The sequence below is a fragment of the Phaseolus vulgaris genome, chromosome 11 (genome assembly GCF_000499845.2).
Source record: "Phaseolus vulgaris cultivar G19833 chromosome 11, P. vulgaris v2.0, whole genome shotgun sequence".
In the NCBI taxonomy this organism is placed as follows: Eukaryota; Viridiplantae; Streptophyta; class Magnoliopsida; order Fabales; family Fabaceae; genus Phaseolus; species Phaseolus vulgaris.
The window spans coordinates 9,623,856-9,649,421 of NC_023749.2; the positions used below are offsets into that span (position 1 = coordinate 9,623,856).

The 25,566-nt window shown below is 33.5% G+C and overlaps 1 long non-coding RNA gene across 1 annotated transcript; it reads right to left on the minus strand.

The window, feature by feature from the left end:
• Positions 1–407: 407 nt before the first annotated feature.
• Positions 408–2,113, minus strand: LOC137825826 (uncharacterized). Its single transcript, XR_011083359.1, has 2 exons — positions 1,975–2,113; positions 408–764 (listed from the first exon to the last, which is right to left on the minus strand). It is a non-coding gene; the product is annotated as an uncharacterized lncRNA (long non-coding RNA).
• Between the last annotated feature and the right edge of the window lie 23,453 nt (positions 2,114–25,566).

The following is a 25,566-nucleotide window of genomic DNA, read 5'->3' on the forward strand; positions in this document are numbered from 1 at the left end:
TATCTATGCAATATATATAAGCAATACTTTTTTTGCTTATACAATTTATTGAAAATTCAGATGTAATTACATAACAGTTGCTAACAATTACAATTTATCAAAATGTTCCTTTTATACTTCTCATAACTTCTATCATTTTCTTCTTACTCGTCTCATTTATGTTATTCTCCCATTTCTTCTTCTCATATATAGTTACTTACTGTTATTCTCCCATTCTCAATTGTTCCTATTTTCTTTATCACGTTTTGACTTCACTGTGTACTATAATAATTTACCTAACAAAAGCGTAAGTTTTCATGTAGAAGCTTCTCATTTGAATATATTTTTATTGGACAATTCAAATTTCATTTTCTTTTTGTAAATTAATTTCTTGCTTTTTAAAATCGTTAAATTGGATCATTGCAGAATTAATATAAAGTAATTTTTTCATTATAAGTTTTTATTATGATCGCATAAAATGACTAGACAATATGGTTATTGTCAGGTACATAGGAAAATTCCCATAGCAGCAGAAAAAAGAGAAAAGAATAGGCAATGATAAAAGCAGACATAAGTTAATGTGGCATTACTTTCCCCATGGTGATGATTATTGTTTCTATGATCAAGAGCAGAACCTGCAGCAGCAGCACCATATAAAGGGACTGTTCTGCCATCTTCTGGGTGTGGTAAATTGCCATGCTCACCATTACTACCACCGTGTATTCCCATGCTGCTTGCATGACCAGATCCATGGCCTCCACCACCACCACGTCTATTAACTGATGCTACAATATTTGTTGAACTTGTTACAAATGGAGTATCTGATAAACCCTAATCTTAAAAATATATATGTTTTTAATGTAGATTGTTAATTAGGTAGTGAATGATGGTTAAGTTATGTTATTGCATTGTATGCATGTATTCTAGATATATTAAGAAGCAAATTTTAAGTTTAATTCAATTTTCAGTAACAATTGAGTAATAAAGATGAATAAATTGTTTTTTATTTAAATAAATTTTAAATAACTTTCATATCATATTAAAAAATAATTTTAAATTTAATTTAATCTAATAAATTTATTTTATAAGATGAGATTTGTATTTATCTATATATTAAATATTTTTACATTTTAAGATCTCCAATAAATTATTAAACAATGATTAACTATGTCCAACCACGATTAAGTGAATTAGAAAGATAAAAAAAAAATTAGGGTCTAACGCATAGATACATGGCTGATAAAAGAATTTTTTTTTTTTTTTGTCTAAACAAGAAATTGAAGTAATTTGTCATGAAACCCGAAAAATTAGATTACTATTTAAAAATGTTTTATAAAGTTAAAATAGGGCTTCAATCAAACAAATTAAAACATCAAATCATTAATGAAGTTAATTAACAACGAAGGCACAACGTAATAACCCTTAAACGGAAGAACTTTTTTTTATTATTAAAAGCAGAAAATTAGTTGCTTTGTTTTCAAGTTGAGAATAAAGAAAAAAAAGTAAGAATTATGTGTTGCTTGCACAGAAATAGTTTCTCGAAAACAAGAATAATTCCAAACTAAATTACTTAACAAATAAAAAAATAAGAAATACTTAAGTGAGAATTAAACTTTAGATAATGTATATATTACCAAAAAAAATCTCACTAAGAACATATTTATTTTTCAATTGAAATATCAATTGGTCTAAATTTTCCAATTAAAAAAGCAAGCATGCTAAGTCGATCTTTGGAACGTATTTAAAATTAAGTTTAGTCAATATATTTTTTCTTGATAACAAATGAATGAATAGAAATAAATTATTTAAAAAATAACCAATCCCTATAAAAAAAAAGGAACATTTATACATTACATAAAACTAACATTTCATCATACCGAAATACTCAAAAAGATAGTGAACTACCCAATAAGGAAGAACACCCAAAACATATGAGAAATTACAAAAACTGCATAAACACTATGATATTAGAAGGAATGATGAGAAGGAAAATACCTATATTAGAAGAGTTTATTTGCTGTTCTGAATTGACGGGAAGAAGAAGATGATGAAGCAGCATCAGCAGGTAGAATAACTTCACATGCTTCCAAATGTGTTCCATTACTTGCAAGCTCTGCTTTCAATTGGTTTTGATATCAACATTACATTAACTTATATTATATATGCCTGCGTGTTTCTTCCATTACTGATTCTTTCTTTTAATTCAAGCAACTTATACTATAACACACACATAGTACATATATATATATATATATACATATATATATATATATATATATATATATATAAAGTTGTTTAAAAAACAGATAATCTCAAATGCAGAAACATGAAATCTGAACTCATTGGTAATGGAATACTTCTTGATAATGAAAAGAAGAAAACATTTAGAGATTTAGAAGTAGGATTTGGAATTATGTTTTTCTGTTACAGTTTTGAACCAAATTATTATTGAAGTTAGCTCATACTATATATTTGAGTCTGAGTAAAAAAATAATATTAAACGACAACATATAAAAAAAATCGTAAATTTATTACATTAACATTTGTATACATTAAATAAAAAATATAAAACAATTCATAAATTTATCGTATTAAAATTTTGGAAAAAAAATTGTAATTTTATTATATTTAAATTTTTATACATTAAATAAAAAGATTTAAATAACAATATATAAAAAAGAATATTCATAAATTTATTGTATTAAAATTTTGGATTAAAAGTGATATTATAGTCTCTTGAGTTGTTAAGAGTTTATTGTTATCAATCTCAAATTGACTCCAAAGTAGAACTTATTTGTGATAAAATGCTTCCTCTACAAAAATGACAAAAATAATTTTTAAAAGATTTTATACTTAAAATAAATAAAAAAGTATAATTTAGGCTTCTCTCTATAAAAATTTATTAAAGGAAAGATTAAGGATTATCATCAAACTTCAATTTAACTGAAACACTAAAAAAAAAAAAACTACGTAAGCAGTAACCATTTTAATATGTCAATTATTAAAAATTGTCTTAATTTTTTATAATACGATATTTTTATAACTCTCACAAATTATATTAAAAAAATGGTATTTACAACTGTCATTTTATAAATAGACTATATTTTCGTGAATTCTGAAAATTTATTTCCCAAAAAGAATTTATGATTTCAAAACCTTTGAAACTCTATTTCTTTTTTAAACCCTCTCTCTTTGACCACCAACCTTTTCTTACTACACTCCTAAACTATGGGTTAGAAAATGGTGATGACACGATTGAAGAAATACAATCAGGGATAGATTCTGAGGGAACAAGTAATTTGTTAACACTTATAGGTCCTATTTGAGATTCTGCAGGATATAAGACTTTTGATGTTGTTAACATGACTAGACATGCTAATATCTATTGATTATGCACGAGATGTTTGACTTATAATAAACTTCTAGCTATTACCTAGGATAAAATTTCACTGTGTAATGGTTTGATAAATTTTTAAATATCACACAAAATTTACAATTTTATAACAAGTGTAATAAAAGCCTAAAATATAGGGAAAAACCTAAAAAAAAAATATTAGTAAATGATTGATTTTTTGAAATTTTAGACCATCAATTCCCTTTAAGCAGCTTACCTCATTTCGAGCAACTTTTATTTTAACGCGTCTCAATCCAAGTTCTCTATCAAAAGTTATAACTATTTCAACTTTTTTCCTACTAAATTTTGGCAACTCAAAATATATCACTATTTTATGTAATGTGAGAACTCCTCTATCTGGTTTACACTAAAAGAAATTTTAACTATTTTTAATGAATTTTACAAAATCAGTTGAATAGTGCGAACTGATGAAACACAATCTGTTCAACGTGATTTACTTTTAGTATTCAATTCTTCATTAGAATTTGCTTACTTTGAATGTATGGACCGAATGATTTCTTTGCCTTTAAGGATGAAAATTTTTCTATTAGTTTGGTTGTATTAATGTTGCAATTTTGTTCTCATTTAGTTTCAATTCTTCTAGTTATAGTTTTACCTTTCCCGTTGTGTAGTTTACAATTTCAAGCAGTGCACTACATTACATTCTTTAATTTCTTTTATTGTTTTGAGATTTGTTTTCGTTGCTTTTCAACTCAGTCATTTCCAATTTCCAATTTAGTTTTTTTGTTTTTGATATTAAAATCTAATCACAACCTAACTGATTTTCAATCATTTTACATCTTCACTACATTATTTATGTTTTTCCATTCCCTGCATTTTACACTTTCACTGCATTATTTATGTTTTTCCATTCATTTCCCCTTTATAATTCTGCATTCATACTTCTCATTCTAGACTCTAACTTTACATTTTTTTTATCTTCCTTTTCAGGTATAGTTTACTTTTCCAATTTTAGTATGATGTTGCTTTTTATAATTATGCATTTACACTCTGTTCTCTTGCATTTTCTAATTTGTTCAAAAAGGACATCAAAATCTAAAAACTAGGAAAGATTCTTACATGTTGATGTTGTCAAGAACGAATAAAGTAGCAAAATAGGGGAGTGCCTCATACTTCAACAAATTTTGGACCCAATATTCAAATCCCCTCTTGTGCCTGTCTCGCAAGTCAAACAAAAATGAGTCACTAGTTTTATAAGGCAATATGATAGCTAGTCAATTCATAGTTAATTTTTAATTGGATAGTTTGGAATTGGGTCCAAGAACATGAGGGGGAAAACTACAAAGTTTGTTGCAGTAGTTCTTAAAGGGAGATGTGTTAAATCTACTCTTTATTGTAGCTGCCACAATTGCATATACAAATGGTATTCAAACAATCAATTCATATTGATTATTAATTACAATTTCAACAAACCATGAATTGAGTAAGTGTCATATTTTAGTAATTTTTCATATTAAAAGACAAACACTTATGCATATTTTGTGATTATAATATGAATAAAAACAATTTATTCCCAAATCTGTGTTAGTTTCAGGATTCTAGGGGAAAATGAAGATGAAAGGGCTAAAGGAGAATATACAAGATGAAAAGGAAAAGTTAGAATGCTTAAAAGTTGCCCAAACTCACCTAAGCTAGATCACTCCAGATGAAATCTCCCAAGCAAGATCACTCCAGAGAAGTTGGGCTTTTTCTCGTCCAACTCGCCCAAGCGACCCCAAACTCGCCCAAGCGAGAAGTCACTTAGTCCAAGCCCAACTAGGTTATGAGGCGTGAGGCATAACTCTAGACATTATTGAGAGAATAGAAGGTAATAGAAAACCCTAGAGGAGGTAGCCGCCAAGGAGAAACATCCTGGATCTTCTTTTCTTGCTTTCCATGCTTGTAATGACCAACATGAGTGACTAATTCCATCCTTTCGGGTTAGGAGTAATGTGTTCAAACTCTTATGTATTGATGTTATATTTAAACATAATATTATGTTCTTGGTTGATGATTGATATTGTCATTTTATTCTTAACGTCTGTTTTATCATGATTTTGATTTTTAGATTTGACTGAAAAGTACTTTTAAGCATCTAACCTAAATGATAATGTTTAACATATTTGAATGTTAGGAATAAATTTGAAATGTTAATTACTATCAACATCTGCTCGTAACAATAGGAGTTTGTATAAATATGCGAAGAATCAATATAAATTGATTTTATATGGACATCAATATCAATCAACAATAGAATATTATTATGTTTTTCAAAATACAAAAAAAGTGAGAAGGATGATCCTCAATCCCAATTTTTCCAATTGAATCAAACAACTCTTTAATTTGCTTTATTTAATTCTTGCAATTTCATACACAACAAACTTTATAATATTGTTTTCTATTTAATAAATATTATACTTGAAAATTCAATTATTCCTTGTGGGTTCGATATCTATTCTTAGAAACAAATTTATTACTTTTGACACGGTACACTTGCTGTAAAATAGTCATCAAACTACTATTTATAAAATTTAATAAAATAGTTATATCTTCCCAGATATTTTGTGTATGAAGGTAGATATATCTTACAGTAAAAAGTATATATACCATTGTTTGTAATGATATAATGTTTAAATTTAAGCGATATATTTTACATATAGATGTGAACTTTGATACTTTCACATGGAATGAATGTGTTTTCTTATTATAAGTTTGTGTATTATTTAATTATTTTATTAGTAATTATTAAAACATGTTTTTTTAAATTATGAATTTTTTTTAATTAAATATTATAATATATAATATTCGAATTACGATAGTTACAACTAAAATATTATATTTCATAATTTATTATAATAATGACCAATACAAATGTCATATTATAACGTCAATAATAATATTGAAATCATTTTATTAATTAAAATAATTATAATATTTAACCAACATAAATTACATACTTAAAAATATCACTTTAATAATTAATATTTTGGTTGCTAATTTTATATGCACTAATATTTTATATTTTAAATTGTGTTTTTACCTGTTTATAAATATTTTACAAACCTGCTTATAAATAATCAAAATTCAATATAACTAAATATTAATGATCTTCCATATATTATGTAGGAAATAGTAGTATAGAAAGTAAAGGTAAATCATATTACAAAATTCAAAGTATTGTAAACAAATTAAAAGAATCAAATATATTACAAAAGTGATCACAAAAAGTCAAATTTATTATGCTTATAGGAATAACGACCTCAGGCTAAGAATGTTAACTCTTTGGCAAATGATTGGTGATTAAGTTGAAGTATAAATTGGTAGAGCATAATAAATCTTGAACGAAAACTTACCATTAGAATGTCAAATTCTTTATAGTTACAGCCTCACACCTAAAGAAATAGAAAACTAAATAATGCAACCATAAAGTCAATTAACTAGGCTTTTTTTATGATTACCAAGTTTAAAGCATTTTTATTGCAGTGATACTACGTTGATTGGGAATTATAGCAAGATAATTACTCAAAGAAGGTAATATATATATATATATATATATATATATATATATATATTCGGAATCATATCCTATTCATTAAGGTCAACAAATAAAAATTGTTAAAAAGGTACTGGTAGCCTAAAACCGAGAGGTATAGGCCGAGAACTACATGTCCAATAAATTAGAACCGAAAGGTCTGGACCGAAACCTGAAAGGATAATAAAAATCATAATAAAGCTCAATTTAAATAAGGAACTTGCACAAGGGGGTGTAAAAGTAATAAAAAGGTGTGATAAGAAAGTCCAAAAATACTGTAGAAGGCCCATCAACGAAACTCTATAAATAGGAGGTTAGCACAAGAAAAAGGTAAGAGTGATTTTATCTGAAAAACCATTACATTGTTTCTGACTTTGGCATCGGAGCGACTTGCAGGTACATCCCCCCACCTGTGATGAATACCAACCGAGAGGAGTAGCCGAGTGGTGCAGCCGAGAAGAACAGCCGAGATGAATAGCCGAGAGAAGCAGCCGAGAGGAACAACCGCGAGCCTAGCCCAGTTGAGAGTCCAGCCCAAGAAGTAATCCAGCCCAATAGAAACCCGAGAGTATAGCCCGAAATCAGAAGATTTGTGTAAAAGGCCATCTTGTTTTAGTTCGAGTGTTCTTGGTCCCTTTTTGTAAGAACATTTTGGCGCCCACCGTGGGGCCGAGAACTAGTTAGAAGGAAAGGTAGGAGACAAGATGGATCAGAGAGAAGGACAAGACGAAGAGCAAGTAGATAACGTCAGTATGCCAATGACAATGTTGGTGCAGCTGCAAAAAGAGTTCGAGACGTTAAAAAAGAGTAATGAAGAAGAGCTGAGTATGTTAAGAGCCGAAAATGCACGCATGAGGAGAAAACTACAAGAGGAGACAGTTTTGAATGCATCATTTGAAACTGTTCAGCCAAGAACACAAGTCAATGAGAGGATTTATCATAATGAAAGTTCCCAAACGAAAAGAAGATTCCTTGGAGATTCTGAAGTTTTTGCAGGAACATCTTCAAGAAAACATCCCTTCTGTGATGTTATAGTTGATACTCCATTGCCTGACAATTGGAGAAGTTTAACTATTGACAAGTATGACGGAAGCACAGACCCTGATGAACATGTTGCGGTATACACCACGCAGATCAGTCTATATACGTGGAACGATGCTATTATGTGCAGAGTGTTCCCTACAACCTTAAAAGGGACAGCGTTAAGTTGGTTCACACGCCTTCCGCCATTGAGCATAGATTGTTTTGATACATTGGTGGAAAAGTTTGGAGCTCAGTTCGCAACTAGTCGTCCTCATTGTTTAACTTCAATTGCTTTGGTGAATATAAGGCAAGAAAAGGGAGAGTCGTTAAGAATGTTCATGGAACGCTTTGGGAAGGTTGCCCTGGGAATTCGAAACCTCAGCCCAGAGGTTACCATGCATCATATGATAACATCATTAAAGCCGGGACCGTTTGCTGATAGTCTCTGCAAGAAACCTGCGACTAGTTTAGATGAGCTAAGACAACGAGCGTCAAAGTTCATGCAAATGGAAGAACTGAGAGAGTTCCGGAACCAGGCAAGGATGGATGGAGGTGAAAAAAAGGTGATAGAAAAAGAAAGTGGACCTATGGCTAGAAGAGCCAGGGAAGAATTCAGAAGCCGAAAGTTCCAGCAATACACACCCTTAAATACAAACAGAACAAGAGTCTTAGAAGAAGCCATGGCGGCAGAGATAATACCACCAACTAGAAAAGTGCGAACACCGGAAAGGGCCGACCACACCAAACATTGTGAATATCATAAAAATCACGGCCACCATACAGAGGAGTGTGTCGGGTTGAAAGATAGAATAGAAGAATTGATTCAGGCTGGGCAGTTGAAGCGTTTTGTTCAAGGAGGAAATGTTAGACTGAGGACCAGTCCGGAGAGAAGATTGAAAGGAATTGAAACAGGGGGAAGAAGGGCAGACAGATTTGAAAGAGAAAAAAGAATAGAAAAAAGAGATGATAGAAGAGGTGGAAGATCAGAAGGAAGAAATGACAGGGTTTATCAAAACACACAATCAGTAAGGAGAAGTAGGGAACGAAGCTTGGGGAGACCTGTCAGGGGGTTTATAAACACTATTTCAGGTGGTTTCTCTGGAAAAGAATCATCATCAGCAAGGAAACAACATTGGAGAAGTATAAGGACCATTAACCACATTTTTAAAAGAAGAACTTTGCCACCAATGCTTTTTACAGATGAAGATTTCCAAGAAATTGATCCCGATCACGACGATCCTATGGTGATAACAGTTGAAATAGCCGAATATGCCGTCATGAAAACCTTGGTTGATCAAGGCAGCTCAGTTGATATTCTGTTTTGGGATACTTTCAAAAGACTGCATCTGAAAGAAGAAGACATTGTACCTTTCCGAGAACAAATCATTGGTTTTTCAGGGGAGAGAGTCAGCACGAAAGGGTATGTGGATTTGATGACTATGTTCGGAAGAGGAAGTAAGACTAAAAAGATTAAAATCAGATATTTGGTGGTGGATGCTTCTACGTCGTATAATGTGTTGTTAGGACGTTCTTCTTTGAATAAGTTGGGAGCAATAGTTTCAACGCCGCATCTAGCAATGAAATTTCCAACAGAAAAGGAGGAGATAGCAACAGTTTATGTTAATCAAAGAGATGCTCGAGAATGTTATGCAGCCGGTCTAAAGATGAATTTAAAAACACACAAAGATACCGAAAGAATGGTGGCAATGGCGGATTTGGACCCGAGATTAAATGATGAAAGGTTGGAACCGAAAGAAGAGACTACAGCCGTGGTATTAGGCCGAGATGAGAAGCAATGCACTTATATAAGTGGAAGTTTGCCCGAAGAATTGTTAAACAAACTTGTCACATTGTTACGCGACAACAAAGACTTGTTCGCTTGGGCACCGTCTGATATACCTGGAATTGATCCAAAGGTAATTTGTCATAAGTTGTCGGTATGCCGAGAAGCAAGACCGATATCTCAGAAACGAAGAAAGTTGGGTGAAGAGAGAAGAAAGGCAGCAATGGAAGAAACTGAGAAGTTAATGCAAACCGGTTTCATTAAGGAAGCTCAATATACGACATGGTTGTCCAATGTGGTGCTCGTCAAAAAACCGAATGGAAAGTGGAGAATGTGTACAGATTATACAGACTTAAATAAGGCTTGTCCGAAAGATACATATCCATTGCCCAACATTGACCGATTGGTAGATGGGGCGTCTGGACAAGAAATGATGAGTTTTCTTGATGCTTATTCAGGGTATAACCAAATACAGATGTATGAGCCAGATGTGCCCAAAACAGCTTTTACCACAGATACGGCAAATTATTGTTACAAAGTCATGCCTTTCGGCTTAAAGAATGCCGGAGCAACGTATCAGAGATTGATGGATAAGGTGTTCAAAGATCAAATTGGAAGAAACATGGAAGTATATGTGGACGATATGGTTGTGAAGTCAGAGAAAGTGGAGAAACATTTGGGAGATCTTGAGGAGGTGTTTTCACGCATAAGAGAGTACAATATACGTCTCAACCCAGAAAAATGTGTATTCGGCGTCAAAGGTGGAAAATTTCTAGGTTTTATGTTGACCAACAGAGGGATTGAGGCTAATCCTGATAAATGTGAAGCAATTATGAAGATGGGGAACCCGAAAAACCTGAAAGAGGTGCAGAGGCTAGTAGGGAAGCTAAATTCATTGTCAAGGTTTTTACCGATCTTAGCCGAAAAAACTAAACCGATAATAAGCCTGTTAAAAAAATCTGAAACCTTTGAGTGGAATGAAAAATGTGAGCAAGCCTTCTCTAAAATCAAAAGCATGGTAGCTGAACCACCAATCCTAATCAAACCTGAGTTGACCCAACCCATCATAGTTTACTTAGCAACTTCCAATGAAGCCATAGGAGCAGCGTTAATCCAAGAGAATCCAGACCAGAAACCAATATACTTTGTAAGTAGATCCCTCCAAAATGCTGAAACCAGATATCCCAAAGTAGAAAAAGTCGCCTTAACCTTGGTGTACGCCGCAAGACGTCTTCGGCCATACTTTCAGAATCATCAGATAATTGTGAGGACAGATTATCCAATATCAAAAATCTTGAGAAAACCAGAACTTGCAGGTAGGATGGTGACATGGTCAATGGAGCTTTCCGAATATGGAATCAAGTATGAACCGAGAGGACCAATCAAAGCTCAAGCCCTTGCAGATTTCATCATCCAGATGCCGACAACAGCACAGCAGGAGCAGTGGATATTGTATGTAGATGGCGCATCAAGCAAAAAAGGAAGCGGAGCAGGGATAGTACTTGAAGGACCAGACAACTTCCAAATAGAGATGGCATTGAGATTCGAGTTCAGAACATCCAACAACCAGGCCGAATACGAAGCTCTTATTGCAGGACTACTACTGGCGAGAGACATGGGAGTTGAAAACGTCATTTGCAAAAGTGATTCTCAGCTCTCAGTGGGACAGGTACGAGGAGATTATCAGGTAAAAGATCCATTATTGATGCAATATTATCATAAGGTATTAAATGTCATGCAATGTTTCAAACAAGCTGAAATAAAATATATTCCGAGAGAGCTAAACATGAAAGCAGATTCATTATCCAAATTGGCAAGTCAGCAGCGGCAACTCCAACACAATTCGGTTATACAACAAACCCTCAGTCACCCGACAGTCGGTTTCGAGGAATGTTGCAACGTCACCACAACAACAGATGAATGGATAGAAACATATTTGGAAGCCATAAAGAATCAAGAGCAAGGTGTTCAATTGGATACAAAAATGACCAAAAAAATAGCTAGTTTTGTGTTAATTAGAGATGAACTCTATAAACGTGGATATTCGATACCTTTGTTGAAATGTCTCTCAAAAGAGCAAGCTCAGTATGTAGTGAAAGAACTTCATGAAGGAATATGTGGCTTACATTGTGGAGCCCGAACAATGGCAACAAAAGTTTGCAGAGCTGGATATTATTGGCCAACACTCCGAGAAGATTGTGAAATATATGTTAAAACATGCAAGAAGTGTCAAGAATTTGGAAGTTTGAACCATATACCAGCACAGGCGTTACAAGGAATTACTTCTCCATGGCCCTTTGCAAAATGGGGAATTGATATACTCGGTCCATTTCCACTTGGCCGAGGACAAACTAAATTCATGATAGTCGTTGTAGATTACTTTACGAAATGGATAGAAGCAGAAGCACTGACTAAGATAACAACTCAGCAAGTTCAAACATTTATATGGAAAAATATAATATGTCGATTTGGAATCCCACACACCATAATAACTGATAATGGCCGACAATTCATTGACAAAAAACTTATGGAATTTTATGCAGATTTGGGAATTAAGTCAACAAGCACTTCAGTTGAACATCCGCAGACGAATGGACAAGCGGAGGCTGCAAACAGTTATTTTGGGACAATTGAAGAAGAGGTTAGGAAATGCCAAAGGTTTGTGGGCAGAGAAGTTACCAGAGATCTTATGGGCATATAGATGTACACCACAAACTTCAACTGGTGAAACACCATTCAACCTCACATATGGGACGGATGCAATGTTACCTGTAGAAGTGAATGAACCAACGTTACGAAGGCAGATAGAAGACTGGAATATTAACAATGAATGCTTGAGAACCGACCTTGATCTCATTGAAGAACTTAGAGAACGAGCAAAGATAAAAGAGGCAGCAGTAAAAAGAAGAGCAATGAAAAGGTTCAATGCGAAAGTAAAATTCAGAGATTTTAAGGAGGGGGACTTAGTATGGAGAATGCGAACTGATGCACGAAAAGATCCGCGACACGGAAAATTGGCCTCTAATTGGGAAGGTCCATTCAGGATACTCGAAAATTTGCAAAATGGAGCATACAGATTAGAAACTCTAGAAGAAAAAATAGTACCGAGAACATGGAATACAAGTCATTTAAAGTTTTATTTTAGTTGAAATTCGAAGATGTACAAAGAAGGCTGTATATATATCTATCCATCAATGAAGAAGCATTATCCATTAACAATGTGTCGTTCATTTACATATCTTTCGGTCTTGGATGATTTCACTCTAAGTGAAAACCCACCCGAAAAGAAACGTATTCATATCTTTCGGTCTTGGATGATTTTACTCTAAGTGAAAACCCACCCGAAAAGAAACATTCATAAATCTTTCGGTCTTGGATGATTTCACTCTAAGTGAAAACCCACCCGAAAAGAAACGTATTCATAAATCTTTCGGTCTTGGATGATTTCACTCTAAGTGAAAACCCACCCGAAAAGAAACGTATTCATAACTTTCGGTCTTGGATGATTTCACTAAGTGAAAACCCACCCGAAAAGAAACGTATTCATAAATCTTTCGGCTTTGGATGATTTCACTCTAAGTGAAAACCCACCCGAAAAGAAACATTCATAAAGCTTTCGGTCCTGGATGATTTCACTAAGTGAAAACCCACCCGAAAAGAAACGTATTCATAAAACTTTCGGCTTTAGATGATTTCACTCTAAGAGAAAATCCACCCGAAAATTCGCATATTCATAAAAACTTGTGATCTCGGACGCTTCCATTTCCAATAAAAAATTCACTCGCATACCATACTTTTGTTGATAATAAATTGGATAAAACCACTAATAAATTATGAATCAATACCCATTATGATATTTTACATAAAGTTGATTTCATGCGTTCATAGATTACAAAATCCGCAAAGAATCCGTTATTTTGAAGCCACTTTCGGATAAAACCGACAGGTACTCGGCGTATGAACAAAACATCATTGCATTAAAAATAGTACAATTAACTCGGTAGGTGACAATTATGTAGAATACGACCAATAATGCAAAACAATATAACAGTTGACAATCTAACAAACTTTATATGTATTAAAGCTTTCAAAAAGACAGTACATTTAACAAAATGAATCCCCCCACATGGATTAGCATATCAAAAAGCATCCATACATGGATTTGTAGTTCAAAATAAATCTACTTTCGGCAAGCACACCTACGCCTTTCTAGCTCTCAATATTGACATCTTCAGCATCTGTGTCTGGGATTTCGTTAGCCGGCACCAATTCACCCTTGTAAAAATCCTTTTTAACATCAAACTTGCCTTCATCAAGTGGAATCTTATAAAAATATTTGGCTTGTTGAAGTGCTTTCTCAAAACCAAGTTGATGTTGTTCAAATATAAAGCTTTCGGCTTCAAAAACGTTGGTCCTCAGCTGACTTATCTCTTCATCCATGAGTTTGATGGCATTTTTGTCGGCTTCGTTTGTAGACAATAACGCTAACACCTTCTCATTCAGCAGTTGATTCTCTTTACGGAGTTGAGCGTTTTCTTCACTTGACCTCGAGCTTTCATTCTTCAATTCAACAATTTCTTTTTTAAACTCTTCCTTTGCAACTTCTTGTTCACCTTTTTGTTTCTTCATTTCTTCTAGTTGCTCGAACAAAGAGCTCGTTTTCTCCTTGTATTCAGCAAGGTCAATCCTCAATTTCTCAAATTCAGATAAAGACACACAATTTCCATTTTTCTCCTTCATCATTTTTCCAATCAACAAACTTCTACTCGACAATTCAATAATCGAATCAGCCAATGAAGCAGCATCCATATTTTTCAACATATTGTAAGACGATTCATTAAAAGAAGTTTGGACAAACTTCGCATACTTAGTTGATGCACAAAAAATAGTTTCAGAAAGTGGTTCCGATGACACATTCTCAACACGACGATGACGCCGGGAAGAAGAGTGTGATCTCTTGCTGCTTCTATCTCGTTTCTTTGATTTTTTCGAAGGCCCAGCCACATCAACATGATGCGCAACTTCAACCATTTCAACAGGTGCAACACGCTCCGCTTCTTCCGTTTCAACAACAGGATTCACCACATTTTCCCGCCGAGGAGTTACATCACCTACTTTGTTTAGCAGCTTCGAAAAATAAGACCGAGCTTTCGGATTTGTGCTTGCCATCAAAGCTGAAAATCAATAAAAAACTTAGCAAAGTTAAAAAACACATCCTATCAAACAAGTACATCAAGAACAACCACCTACCAATAAGATCTTCTCGTGGATGGGACGAAGTGTACAATTGTAGCAAGGCGCGAGTGGGAACTTGGTACGAGAGGTGACTGAAAACTTCAATAACATGACGATCGGCCGCCCCCATTGAGTGAAAAGATATTGAATTAAACTTCACCGGATCTCTTGTCCAGTAAAGAGGAAATTTTGGAGACTCTCCATTGAAAAAATACTCTTTCCCTATCGGCTCTATTAGAATTTTGAAAAAACCTCCCTTAAAATCCTTATAAGATGATGTAAAAGGTTTAAGGAAGCAAACGTTGGATTTACTAATAAGAGAAAGCCATCCTGGTCGTTTACCAGGCCGAGAACTATAATAATACAGGAACGAAGCTGGACTAGGAGAAAGCGACAGTAATTTACACAAAATACTAAAAGCTTGCATGGCAGCCCAACCATTAGGGTGAAGCTGAGTAGGGGCAACATTAAGAAAATTAAGAACGCCTATTTGAAAGTTGTTCAAAGGCAATCGAATATGAAGGTCTCTAAAAAAGCAAGCATAAAAATAGAAAAATTCATAACTATCATCTTCTCGGCCATGGCAAACATTATCAACATCCCCAACACGCCGAAAGGAAATAATATCGTTTTCAATATCAGAATAATAAATCTGAGAATGAGAAAGAAAACTACGAAGTTCGGTAGCAGAACGATACTTCGAAAAATATTCCCGAACCCTAGGGTTAACCCACTGATAACCTGGACGAAGGTTTTTCCGAGGCAACATAAAATCGACTTCTTGAGGAACATCAACAGTAGGAGCTCCATTAGAATCATTCATGCAAGAAGGGGTAGCAGATGAAGACTTTGAGTCTGGATGATCCTCTTCCCGAACCACTCGCCCAGTTGATTCACCACCCGCGCTCGAACAATCATCACTAGCAGAAAAGCTTGAAAGAGACATTACCTTTCCAGAATCAACTGAAGATGAAAAATGAGCTTCTGTTAATAGCGATAAGTTTCACAATCACAAAAAGACTCAGAAAGGAACCTATTTATAACCCACGCAAACCCTAGAATTTGAAACGTTATGATCGCACAAAATTATTCAAAAATATATATGATCTAACGGTTAAAATGGACATCTCATGTCAAATCATGTATTCTCAGAAAAGTAAATTACGAAAACCAAGGCATTAAATACCAAATCAAATCAACACTCAAAACTATTATATTATATTAAGACACAAATCATTTCAATCTAAATCAATTATTTTTGTCTCGGGGGCCAGTGTACTGGTAGCCTAAAACCGAGAGGTATAGGCCGAGAACTACATGTCCAATAAATTAGAACCGAAAGGTCTGGACCGAAACCTGAAAGGATAATAAAAATCATAATAAAGCCCAATTTAAATAAGGAACTTGCACAAGGGGGTGTAAAAGTAATAAAAAGGTGTGATAAGAAAGTCCAAAAATACTGTAGAAGGCCCATCAACGAAACTCTATAAATAGGAGGTTAGCACAAGAAAAAGGTAAGAGTGATTTTATCTGAAAAACCATTACATTGTTTCTGACTTTGGCATCGGAGCGACTTGCAGGTACATCCCCCCACCTGTGATGAATACCAACCGAGAGGAGTAGCCGAGTGGTGCAGCCGAGAAGAACAGCCGAGATGAATAGCCGAGAGAAGCAGCCGAGAGGAACAACCGCGAGCCTAGCCCAGTTGAGAGTCCAGCCCAAGAAGTAATCCAGCCCAATAGAAACCCGAGAGTATAGCCCGAAATCAGAAGATTTGTGTAAAAGGCCATCTTGTTTTAGTTCGAGTGTTCTTGGTCCCTTTTTGTAAGAACATATACACTCAAAACCCATAAAAATATGATGAAACATTGAAGATCGGCAAAAATGACAAACATTCAAAATTAAACAAAATAATTCATAAAATTTGCACAGCTTGAAAACTTATGCTTATGGAAAAAGAGTAAAGAGTAATGGAGCATAAAAGTAATATAAATGGGTATTAAAGCTAAATTACAAGACAGGAAAAACATTAAAAAAAAAACTCCGAAGTTATTAGGTATTGCCTTCTCAAACATGAACAAAATGGAGAAATAAAAGGAATTAAGAAAAAAATAATCTCCCTAATAAGACATTTTGGATGGGCTCGAATGATATATATATATATATATATATATATAATGATACATAATGAAAATTGGTAATTAAGAGCAATATGGTTCTGTCTCTGCAAATAAAAGTTGTCTCACGGTTAACTATCAAGAAGGTGTGTGACAATAACGGAATTGTCAAGACATAAATTGAGAATAAAGGAGGTATAGAAATTGCTCATGTAGGATCTCTCATGAATCAAGGTAAGTCTCTATCATCTCTCTATTGTATGTAAAACATGTGTCATAATATGATAAGATCTGTATGTGAACATTATTGTATGCATTCATTCATGTTTTAATTTTCATGTGGTATCAGAGCCTAGTTGCTCATTTTATGATTCTCCAATGTTATTTCAAAAATCTTAAAGAACCTTAATTTTAAAATATTCCCAATTTGAGAACCCTAATTTAAAATTAGGGTTTATAGATCATAGTATCCATTCCTCACTGACAGAACCCTAATCTTCCTGCACCCAACGCCATTAACGACGTTAACATCCTGTGCACGAACCCATTATCGGAGTTGTTGTCGTCGCGAAACCACAAGCCACCATCGCTCGTGTATTCTCCGCCGTCGCTCGTCCATCTCCGCCACTGGTATTGCTTGCAACGACGACGCGATTGGCCGCGACCTGGTTCGGCGTCAAGGATCAAGATTGAACCTAGGCGTGGCAGTTCGTTGGTTGGCGCGGTGGTTCATGCGCCCTTTGGCGGTGTGGACGACGTCGGGGTTGAAGAAGGAGAGCGCGGTGGCGTTCGGGTTGGAGAGGGAGAGCAATGACGTCGGGCAGTGATCATTTGGTGGCGCGGTGGTTGTCTCCCTGAACAGAATCCAACACTTGCTGTTCGTGCGGCACACGGTGGTTCATGGCTAGTGGCGCGTGACGGTTCGTGGCTGGCAACTACTGCATGGTACAGGGCGGTGGTGGTTGTGATTGATGTTTTAGGGTTTTTACAAGAAAGGGAAAAGAAACCGTGGTTGTGTCTTTCCTGCACCTTAAGATTCAAGTTAATTTATTTTTATATTAAATTATAATATTATGTTGAATTCAATTAATGAGATTCATGTATGAATTATTATTTGCACCTTACATCATTAATTAGCTGCACCTTTGATTGTGAATAATATGTGTGGTAGCAATTTGGTTCCAATTTTTAGAATTCAACCTTACGTCATCATTTGTTTAAAATTATTTTTTCTACTTTATGTATTAAACTTTAAATTGAAATATTGGAATTATTTGTATGATAGATTTGTAATCACTAAAATGATCAAATCTTTAAGTTTTATTTAATTCCAAATAAATGATGAATTTTATTTCAATTAATGATATAATTTGTGGAATTATTTGTATGATAGATTTGTTAATCACCAAAGTTATCAAATCTTTATGTTTTACTTAATTCCAAATTACAGATGATTTTCATTTCAATTACCTATAGAATGGATGCTAAATTATTTATTTATGGGTAAATTGAAATTCATTACTATAAGGCATTTTGGATCACCCAAAGGTTGATTAGTTGTCCTTATAATTAATGGATATGATTGTTGGTAGCGAGTATGTGTTATAAGTTTTGCTTGTATGTCCAAAGATAACAAGTATTTCTAGTTGATGCATATATCTTGCCAAATAATGTTAATATTATTAGCATCATTATGTTTTGTGTATTAATGTATCTACCAGAGGAGAACATTAGTATGCATAAAATGTTTTACGAATCTGTAGTGTATGTTTAGTTTATGACTCGAAATATTAATGTTAAGTACGTGTGATTGCAGTATCTATTCCTGTAGCCTTACATCCGTAAGTTACGTCTGTTCCAGTATTTAATGGTCTATATTTTTTTGATTGGAGTGAACAAGTCCAATTTCACTTAGGTGTATTGGATCTTGATTTGGCCATTCAAATTGAGAAACCTACTACCATTACTGATGATAGTAGCAATGAGGAGAAAGCTCATTATAGGGCTTGGGAAAAGTCAAACAGACTTAGCCTGATATTTATGCGAATGAGCATAGCAAACAATATTAAGTCCGCTCTTCCCAAAACCGAGAATGCAAAAGAATTTATGAAATTTGTGAAAGAGCGCTCCCAAAAAGCTGATAAGTCTCTTGCTGGGACATTAATGAGTACATTAACCACCATGAAATTTGATGCTTCTCATACTATTTACGAACATGTCATTGAAATGACTAATATTGCGGCAAGACTTAAGTCTCTTAGAATGACAGTGGATGAGAATTTTCTCGTGCAGTTCATCTTGAACTCTTTATCATCTGAGTATGGTCCTTTCCAGATGAACTATAACACCATGAAAGATAAGTGGAATATGGATGAATTGCATAGCATGTTAGTTCAGGAAGAGACTAGACTTAAGAGTCAAGGAAACCACTCCATACATTATGTGAACAATCAGGGAGTTGGAAAGAAAGTATTCAAGAAACATGGAAATGGTAAAGAACCACTGAAGATAAATGAGCCATTTACTAAGCTCCAAAAGAAAAATGACAAATGTCATTTCTGCAAGAAATCTAGACATTTCCAAAAGGATTGCCTGAAATGTAAGGCTTGGTTCAAAAAGAATGGTAAGCATAATGCTTATTATGTATGTTTTGAATCAAACTTAACTGAAGTTCCACATAATTCTTGGTGGATTGATTCTGGATGCACAACTCATGTTTCTAATATGATGCAGGGATTCTTTTCAACCCGAACCACAAAGCCAAGGATACATAAATAATAAGAGTCATGGCGGTTACATGTCATTTCAATCAACACATTTCCTTTCATGTACTACTATATCATTTTTTTTCCTTAATATGACTTTATAATGTGAAATCCATAATAGGTTCAAACATAATGTCATTTTTCATCAATAACAACATAATTTACATGCATATACATAAAGTAGAAAACATAAATTTCAGAAACTTTATTTATCAATGAGCTCAGAGTGTCAAATAAGCATTAATAACAACATTCATCATTCACTAGTAGACATAATGCACATATTTACAACATGACCAGTAAATGTTTTGGGCGGTAACCCTTTTGTTAAAGGGTCAACAATCATAAGACAGTGCTAATATGTTTTATTGACACTTTATGTTTTTTAACTTCTTCTTTAACGAGGCATTGTGTATTGAGCACAAATACCACGTCTCTCAAGGAACTTAGCGAACAGACCAGGGTGTTGTCCACTTTCATCATACTTTCCATAATATTCACCACCTCTATCTGACTTGACAATTTTCACCTTTCTGTCTAATTGTCTTTCCACTTCATTTATATAAACTTCCAAGGTATTCACTGTTTGCGATTTTTCATGCAGTAAATAGACATAACCATAATGTGAAAAATCATCAATAAAGGTGATAAAATACCTTTCTTTATTGAAAGAATTTACATCAAAAGGTCCACAAATATCAACGTGTATAATTTCAAGAAGCTGAGTACTTCTTGTGGCTCCCTTCTTTGTGTGTTTTGTTTGTTTTCCTTTAATACAATCCACACACACATTTAGATCAATAAAATCTAAACTTGGAAGTATTTCATTATTTACTAATCTCTCCATCATTTCTTTGGAAATATGTTCCAAACGTTTGTGTCACAAGAAAGCAGAACATTCATTCACTAAACTACGTTTAATGTCAACATTAAGATGCGAGATCATAAGAGTTTCAGCATATAAATTATCGAGATTCAATCTATATAATCCTTCATAAAGAGTACCAGATCCAATCAAATAGGTACACTGATATAAACTGAAACAACCATTCCCAAATTTAAAAGAGTATCCGACAACATCAAGTTTAGACAATGAAACTAAATTCCTAGATATACTAGGTACATAAAAAGTATTCATCAAGTCTAAATAAAATCCAGTTTCGAGAATTAAACGATTAGTCCCGACAACTTCCATTGGAACCTTTTCTCTATTTCCCATGAAGACAACCTTTTCATTTGGCTTTATGGTTCGGGTTGAAAGGAATCCCTACATCATATTAGAAACATGAGTTGTGCATCCAGAATCAATCCACCAAGAATTATGTGGAACTTCAATTAAGTTTGATTCAAAACATACATAATAAGCATTATGCTTACCATTCTTTTTGAACCAAGCCTTACATTTCAGGCAATCCTTTTGGAAATGTCTAGATTTCTTGCAGAAATGACATTTGTCATTTTTCTTTTGGAGCTTAGTAAATGGCTCATTTATCTTCAGTGGTTCTTTACCCTTTCCATGTTTCTTGAAGACTTTCTTTCCAGCTATTTGATTGTTCATATAATGTATGAAGTGGTTTCCTTGACTCTTACGTCTAGTCTCTTCCTGAACTAACATGCTATGCAATTCATGCATATTCCACTTATCTTTCATGGTGTTATAGTTCATATGGAAATGACCATACTCAGACGGTAAAAAGTTCAAGATGAACTGCACGAGAAAATTCTCATCCACTGCCATTCCAAGAGACTTAAGTCTTGCCGCAATATTAGTCATTTCAATGACAAGTTCGTGCATAGTACGAGAAGCATCAAATTTCATGGTGGTTAATGTACTCATTAATGTCCCAGCAAGAGACTTATCAGTAGTTTGGGAGCGTTCTTCCTCAAATTTCATAAATTCTTTTGCATTATCAGTTTTGGGAAGAACGAACTTGATATTTCTGGCTATGCTCATTCGCATAAAGATACATGAACAGATACTCGATTACACATACTAAACATTAATACTTTGAGTCATAAACTAAACATATAATACAGATTCAGAAAACATCCTATGCATATTAATGTTTTCCTTTGGGAGATACATTGATACACAAAACATAATGATGCTAGTAATATTAACATTATCTGGCAAGGTATATGCATTAACTAGAAATACTTGTTATCTTTGGATATACAAGCAAAACTAATAACACATACTCACTACCAACAATCATATCCATTAATTATAAGGACAACTAATCAACCTTTGGGTGATCCAAAATGCCTTATAATAATGATTTTCAATTTATAAATAAATAATTTAACATCCATTCTATAAGTAATTGAAATAAAAAATCATAAGTAATTTGGAAATAAATAAAACATAAAGATTTGATCACTTTGGTGATTAACAAATCTATCATACAAATAATTCCACAAATAATATCAATTTAAAGTTTAATCCATAAAGCGAAAAAAATAATTTTCCATTCCACACTTTCAATCAATTAATTAACCTTTAATTTAATGCAAATTGAATTACATTATAACAAAATAAAAATTAATTTTAAACAAATGATGACGTAAGGTTGAATTCAAAAAATTGGAACCAAATTGCTACCACACATATTATTCACAATCAAAGATGCAGCTAATTAATGATGTAAGGTGCAGGGAATTCACACATGCGATTCATAAATTGGATTCAACATTATATTATAATTTAATCTAAATTAAATTAACTTGAATCTTAAGGTGCAGGAAATAATTCAAACACGGTTTCTTTTCCCCTCTTGCTAAAACCCTAAAACATAATCACAGCCACCACCGCCGCCAACCACGAACCACTGCGCGTCGCTAGCCATGAACCACCGCGTGCCGCACGAACAAAAGGTGTTGGATCTTGTTCAGGGAGACGACCACCGCACCACCAAACAATCACCGCACGACGCCGTTGCTCTCCCTTTCCAACCCCGACGCCACCGCGCTCTCCTTCTTCAACCTTGGCGTGCCAAAGGGCGCAAAAACCACCGCGCCAACCAACGAACTGCCACGCCTGGGTTCGATCTGGATCCTTGACGCCGAACCAGGTCGTGGCCAACCGTTTCGTCGCTGCAAGCATTACTAGCGACGGAGATGTACGAGCGACGATGAAGATTACATGAGCGACGGTGGCTTGCGGTTCTACATCGACAGTGACTCCGATAATGGGTTTGTGTACAGGGTGTTAACGCCGTTAATGGCGTTGTGTGCAGTAAGATTAGGGTTTTGTTATTGAGGAATGGATACTATGATCCATAAACCTAATTTTAATTAGGGTTTTTAAATTGGGGATATTTTAAAATTAGGGTTTTTAAGATTTTTGAAAAAACATTGGAGAATCATAAAATGAGCAACGAGGCTTTGATACCACATGTAAATTTAAACATGAATGAACGCATACAATAATGTTCACATATAAATCTTATCAGTCTATGATTTTCACATGCTTTTCATACAATTAAGAAAGAGATAGGCACTTACCTTGATCCATGAGAGATCCTACGTGTGCAGTTTCTTGAAGTCTTTTATTCTCAATCTATCTCTTGGCAATTCCGTTATTGTCACACATCTTCTTGATAATTAATAGTGTAACAACTTTTATTTGCAGAGACAAAACCCTATTGCTCTTAATTCTCAATCTTCATCACATATTGGATGTCGGTTTTCATTAGGTATCATCATATATATTTCTCACGTTAACCAATGAGTCATTTATTTTATTATTATTATTAAATCACATTCAGACCCAAAGTCCAAATTTTATGTCATGTAAGTCACTTTATAAAAATTAATTTACATAATTAGTGCACCAGTTATCCAACATTGGCTTCAATTTAATTTAACATTAGCAACGGTAGATGGAATGACTTTAATTGCAAGAGAGTTAGATAAAAAGTTGAGTGGAGTGAGAATTGATCACTACTAATGGAAATGAGGAAACAGAGATAAGCAGATTGTGTGGCTAGCCTTAGGGTTCATACTTCAAAACACAGTTGTGAACGCAGAGTATGCGGAGAACATGCAGAACACATAGAACGTGGATAATACCTTCAAAAGGAGGGCTCCGAGTGGAAGAAAGAGGAAATCACCATTCTGTAGTGCGGATTCGACCGAGGACGATGTTGTTGGAGATGATGTGCACAGACTGCAGAAGAAGGAGAAGTTGGCAATGATGGAGAAGAAAAGAGAAAAATGTAGGTTAAAGTTTCGTTATTTGGGGAAACATAATCAAACAAAAATGTATATACTAACCTTTGAACTTCACCTATTATTGTAAAAAAACGGTTGAAAGATGAAAGATGGAAACTAATATTTGGGATTTTTTCGCATAATGATGGAAGATGGAAGCAGGAAACCAAAATTCCCTTCTCGCAAACCGAATAAAGAATTTTCTATTTCACGTTACGTTTTACAGATTTTAATTTCAATTATATTATTCAAATACAATTATATGTTTAAAATATAATTATTATATTGTTTATCTTAATATACGCATAGTTAAATAAAAAAAATATAGATATTAATTTATTAACTAATTCGGTTACATAAATAAGCAATTCTTTTTAACTATAGAAAGAAAATCAATCGTTGAAAAATAAATAGATTTGGTCGCTAATTTGATGACATAACTTAGCATTTTTCTTTAGTGAGTTACTACTATATAAGCAATTTTGCTCGTTAATTCGATCGTGGATATAAATATTTTTCAATTTATTCAATATAATCACCACTTTAGCGATCGAAATTTTTATTACTTTCATTTTCGGTTACAAAATTAGCTAATATCATTAATACTTCATTTGATCACTTTCAATCGCACATTTGACATTAAAGAGTGATCCGTGGTTATTTCAATCATAAATTGCGACCAATGGTTTTTGGTAGCTAGATTTGATGACTAAATCACTATTTTCTTGTAGTGTATTCATTATTGTTTTACTACGATTCACCTAATGTGTTGTTCGGGTGGAAAAGTGTTACTTCCACGTGTTATTGCTCTAAATGAATTGCTTCAAATATTTTTTGGTTGTTTGTTTGAACGTAGATATTTTAGACAACATATCAAAAGTAACAACCATGTGGTTTCTGTTGGACATCTCAACCAATCAATTAACACATAAAAAAACAATTCATAATCGATTACCTTCTTTGTGTTTCAAGTTTTGTGTGTTAATAGAAGCATAATCGATTATGATGTTATAAATGTGTAGATAATAGATTATGATTATTTTTTAAAGCAAAATATAATCGATTATGTTGTTAAAAATTGCGGATAATCGATTATCGTTATATTTTAAGAAAACCGTTTCTTTTTCTAGATTTTTCACTTTCAGGTTTTTAAATGATTTTTGTTTGGTTTTTTAGTTTCATATGGGTGTTTTGTGGTCACACACATATGAATTCTTCATACACATCTTCATCCATCAACTTCTTGTGCTCTTTTCTAGGTGTATAATTTTTTTTTAAAAATTATACTTTTGTTTGTGTATTAGTTGGGTTCAATCCGTGTTTATGCATGACAAATTAAATATAAAATATCATTTTTTATGTTATTAATTCATATATCATAATATTTTTAAAAATAAAAAAATATGTTATTCAAATTTTAAATATTTATTTACTTTTAAAATATATTATTTTTTTATAATAACAATAATAATAATGAAAATAATAATTAATATTAATATTTTATATAAATAAAATATATATACTTA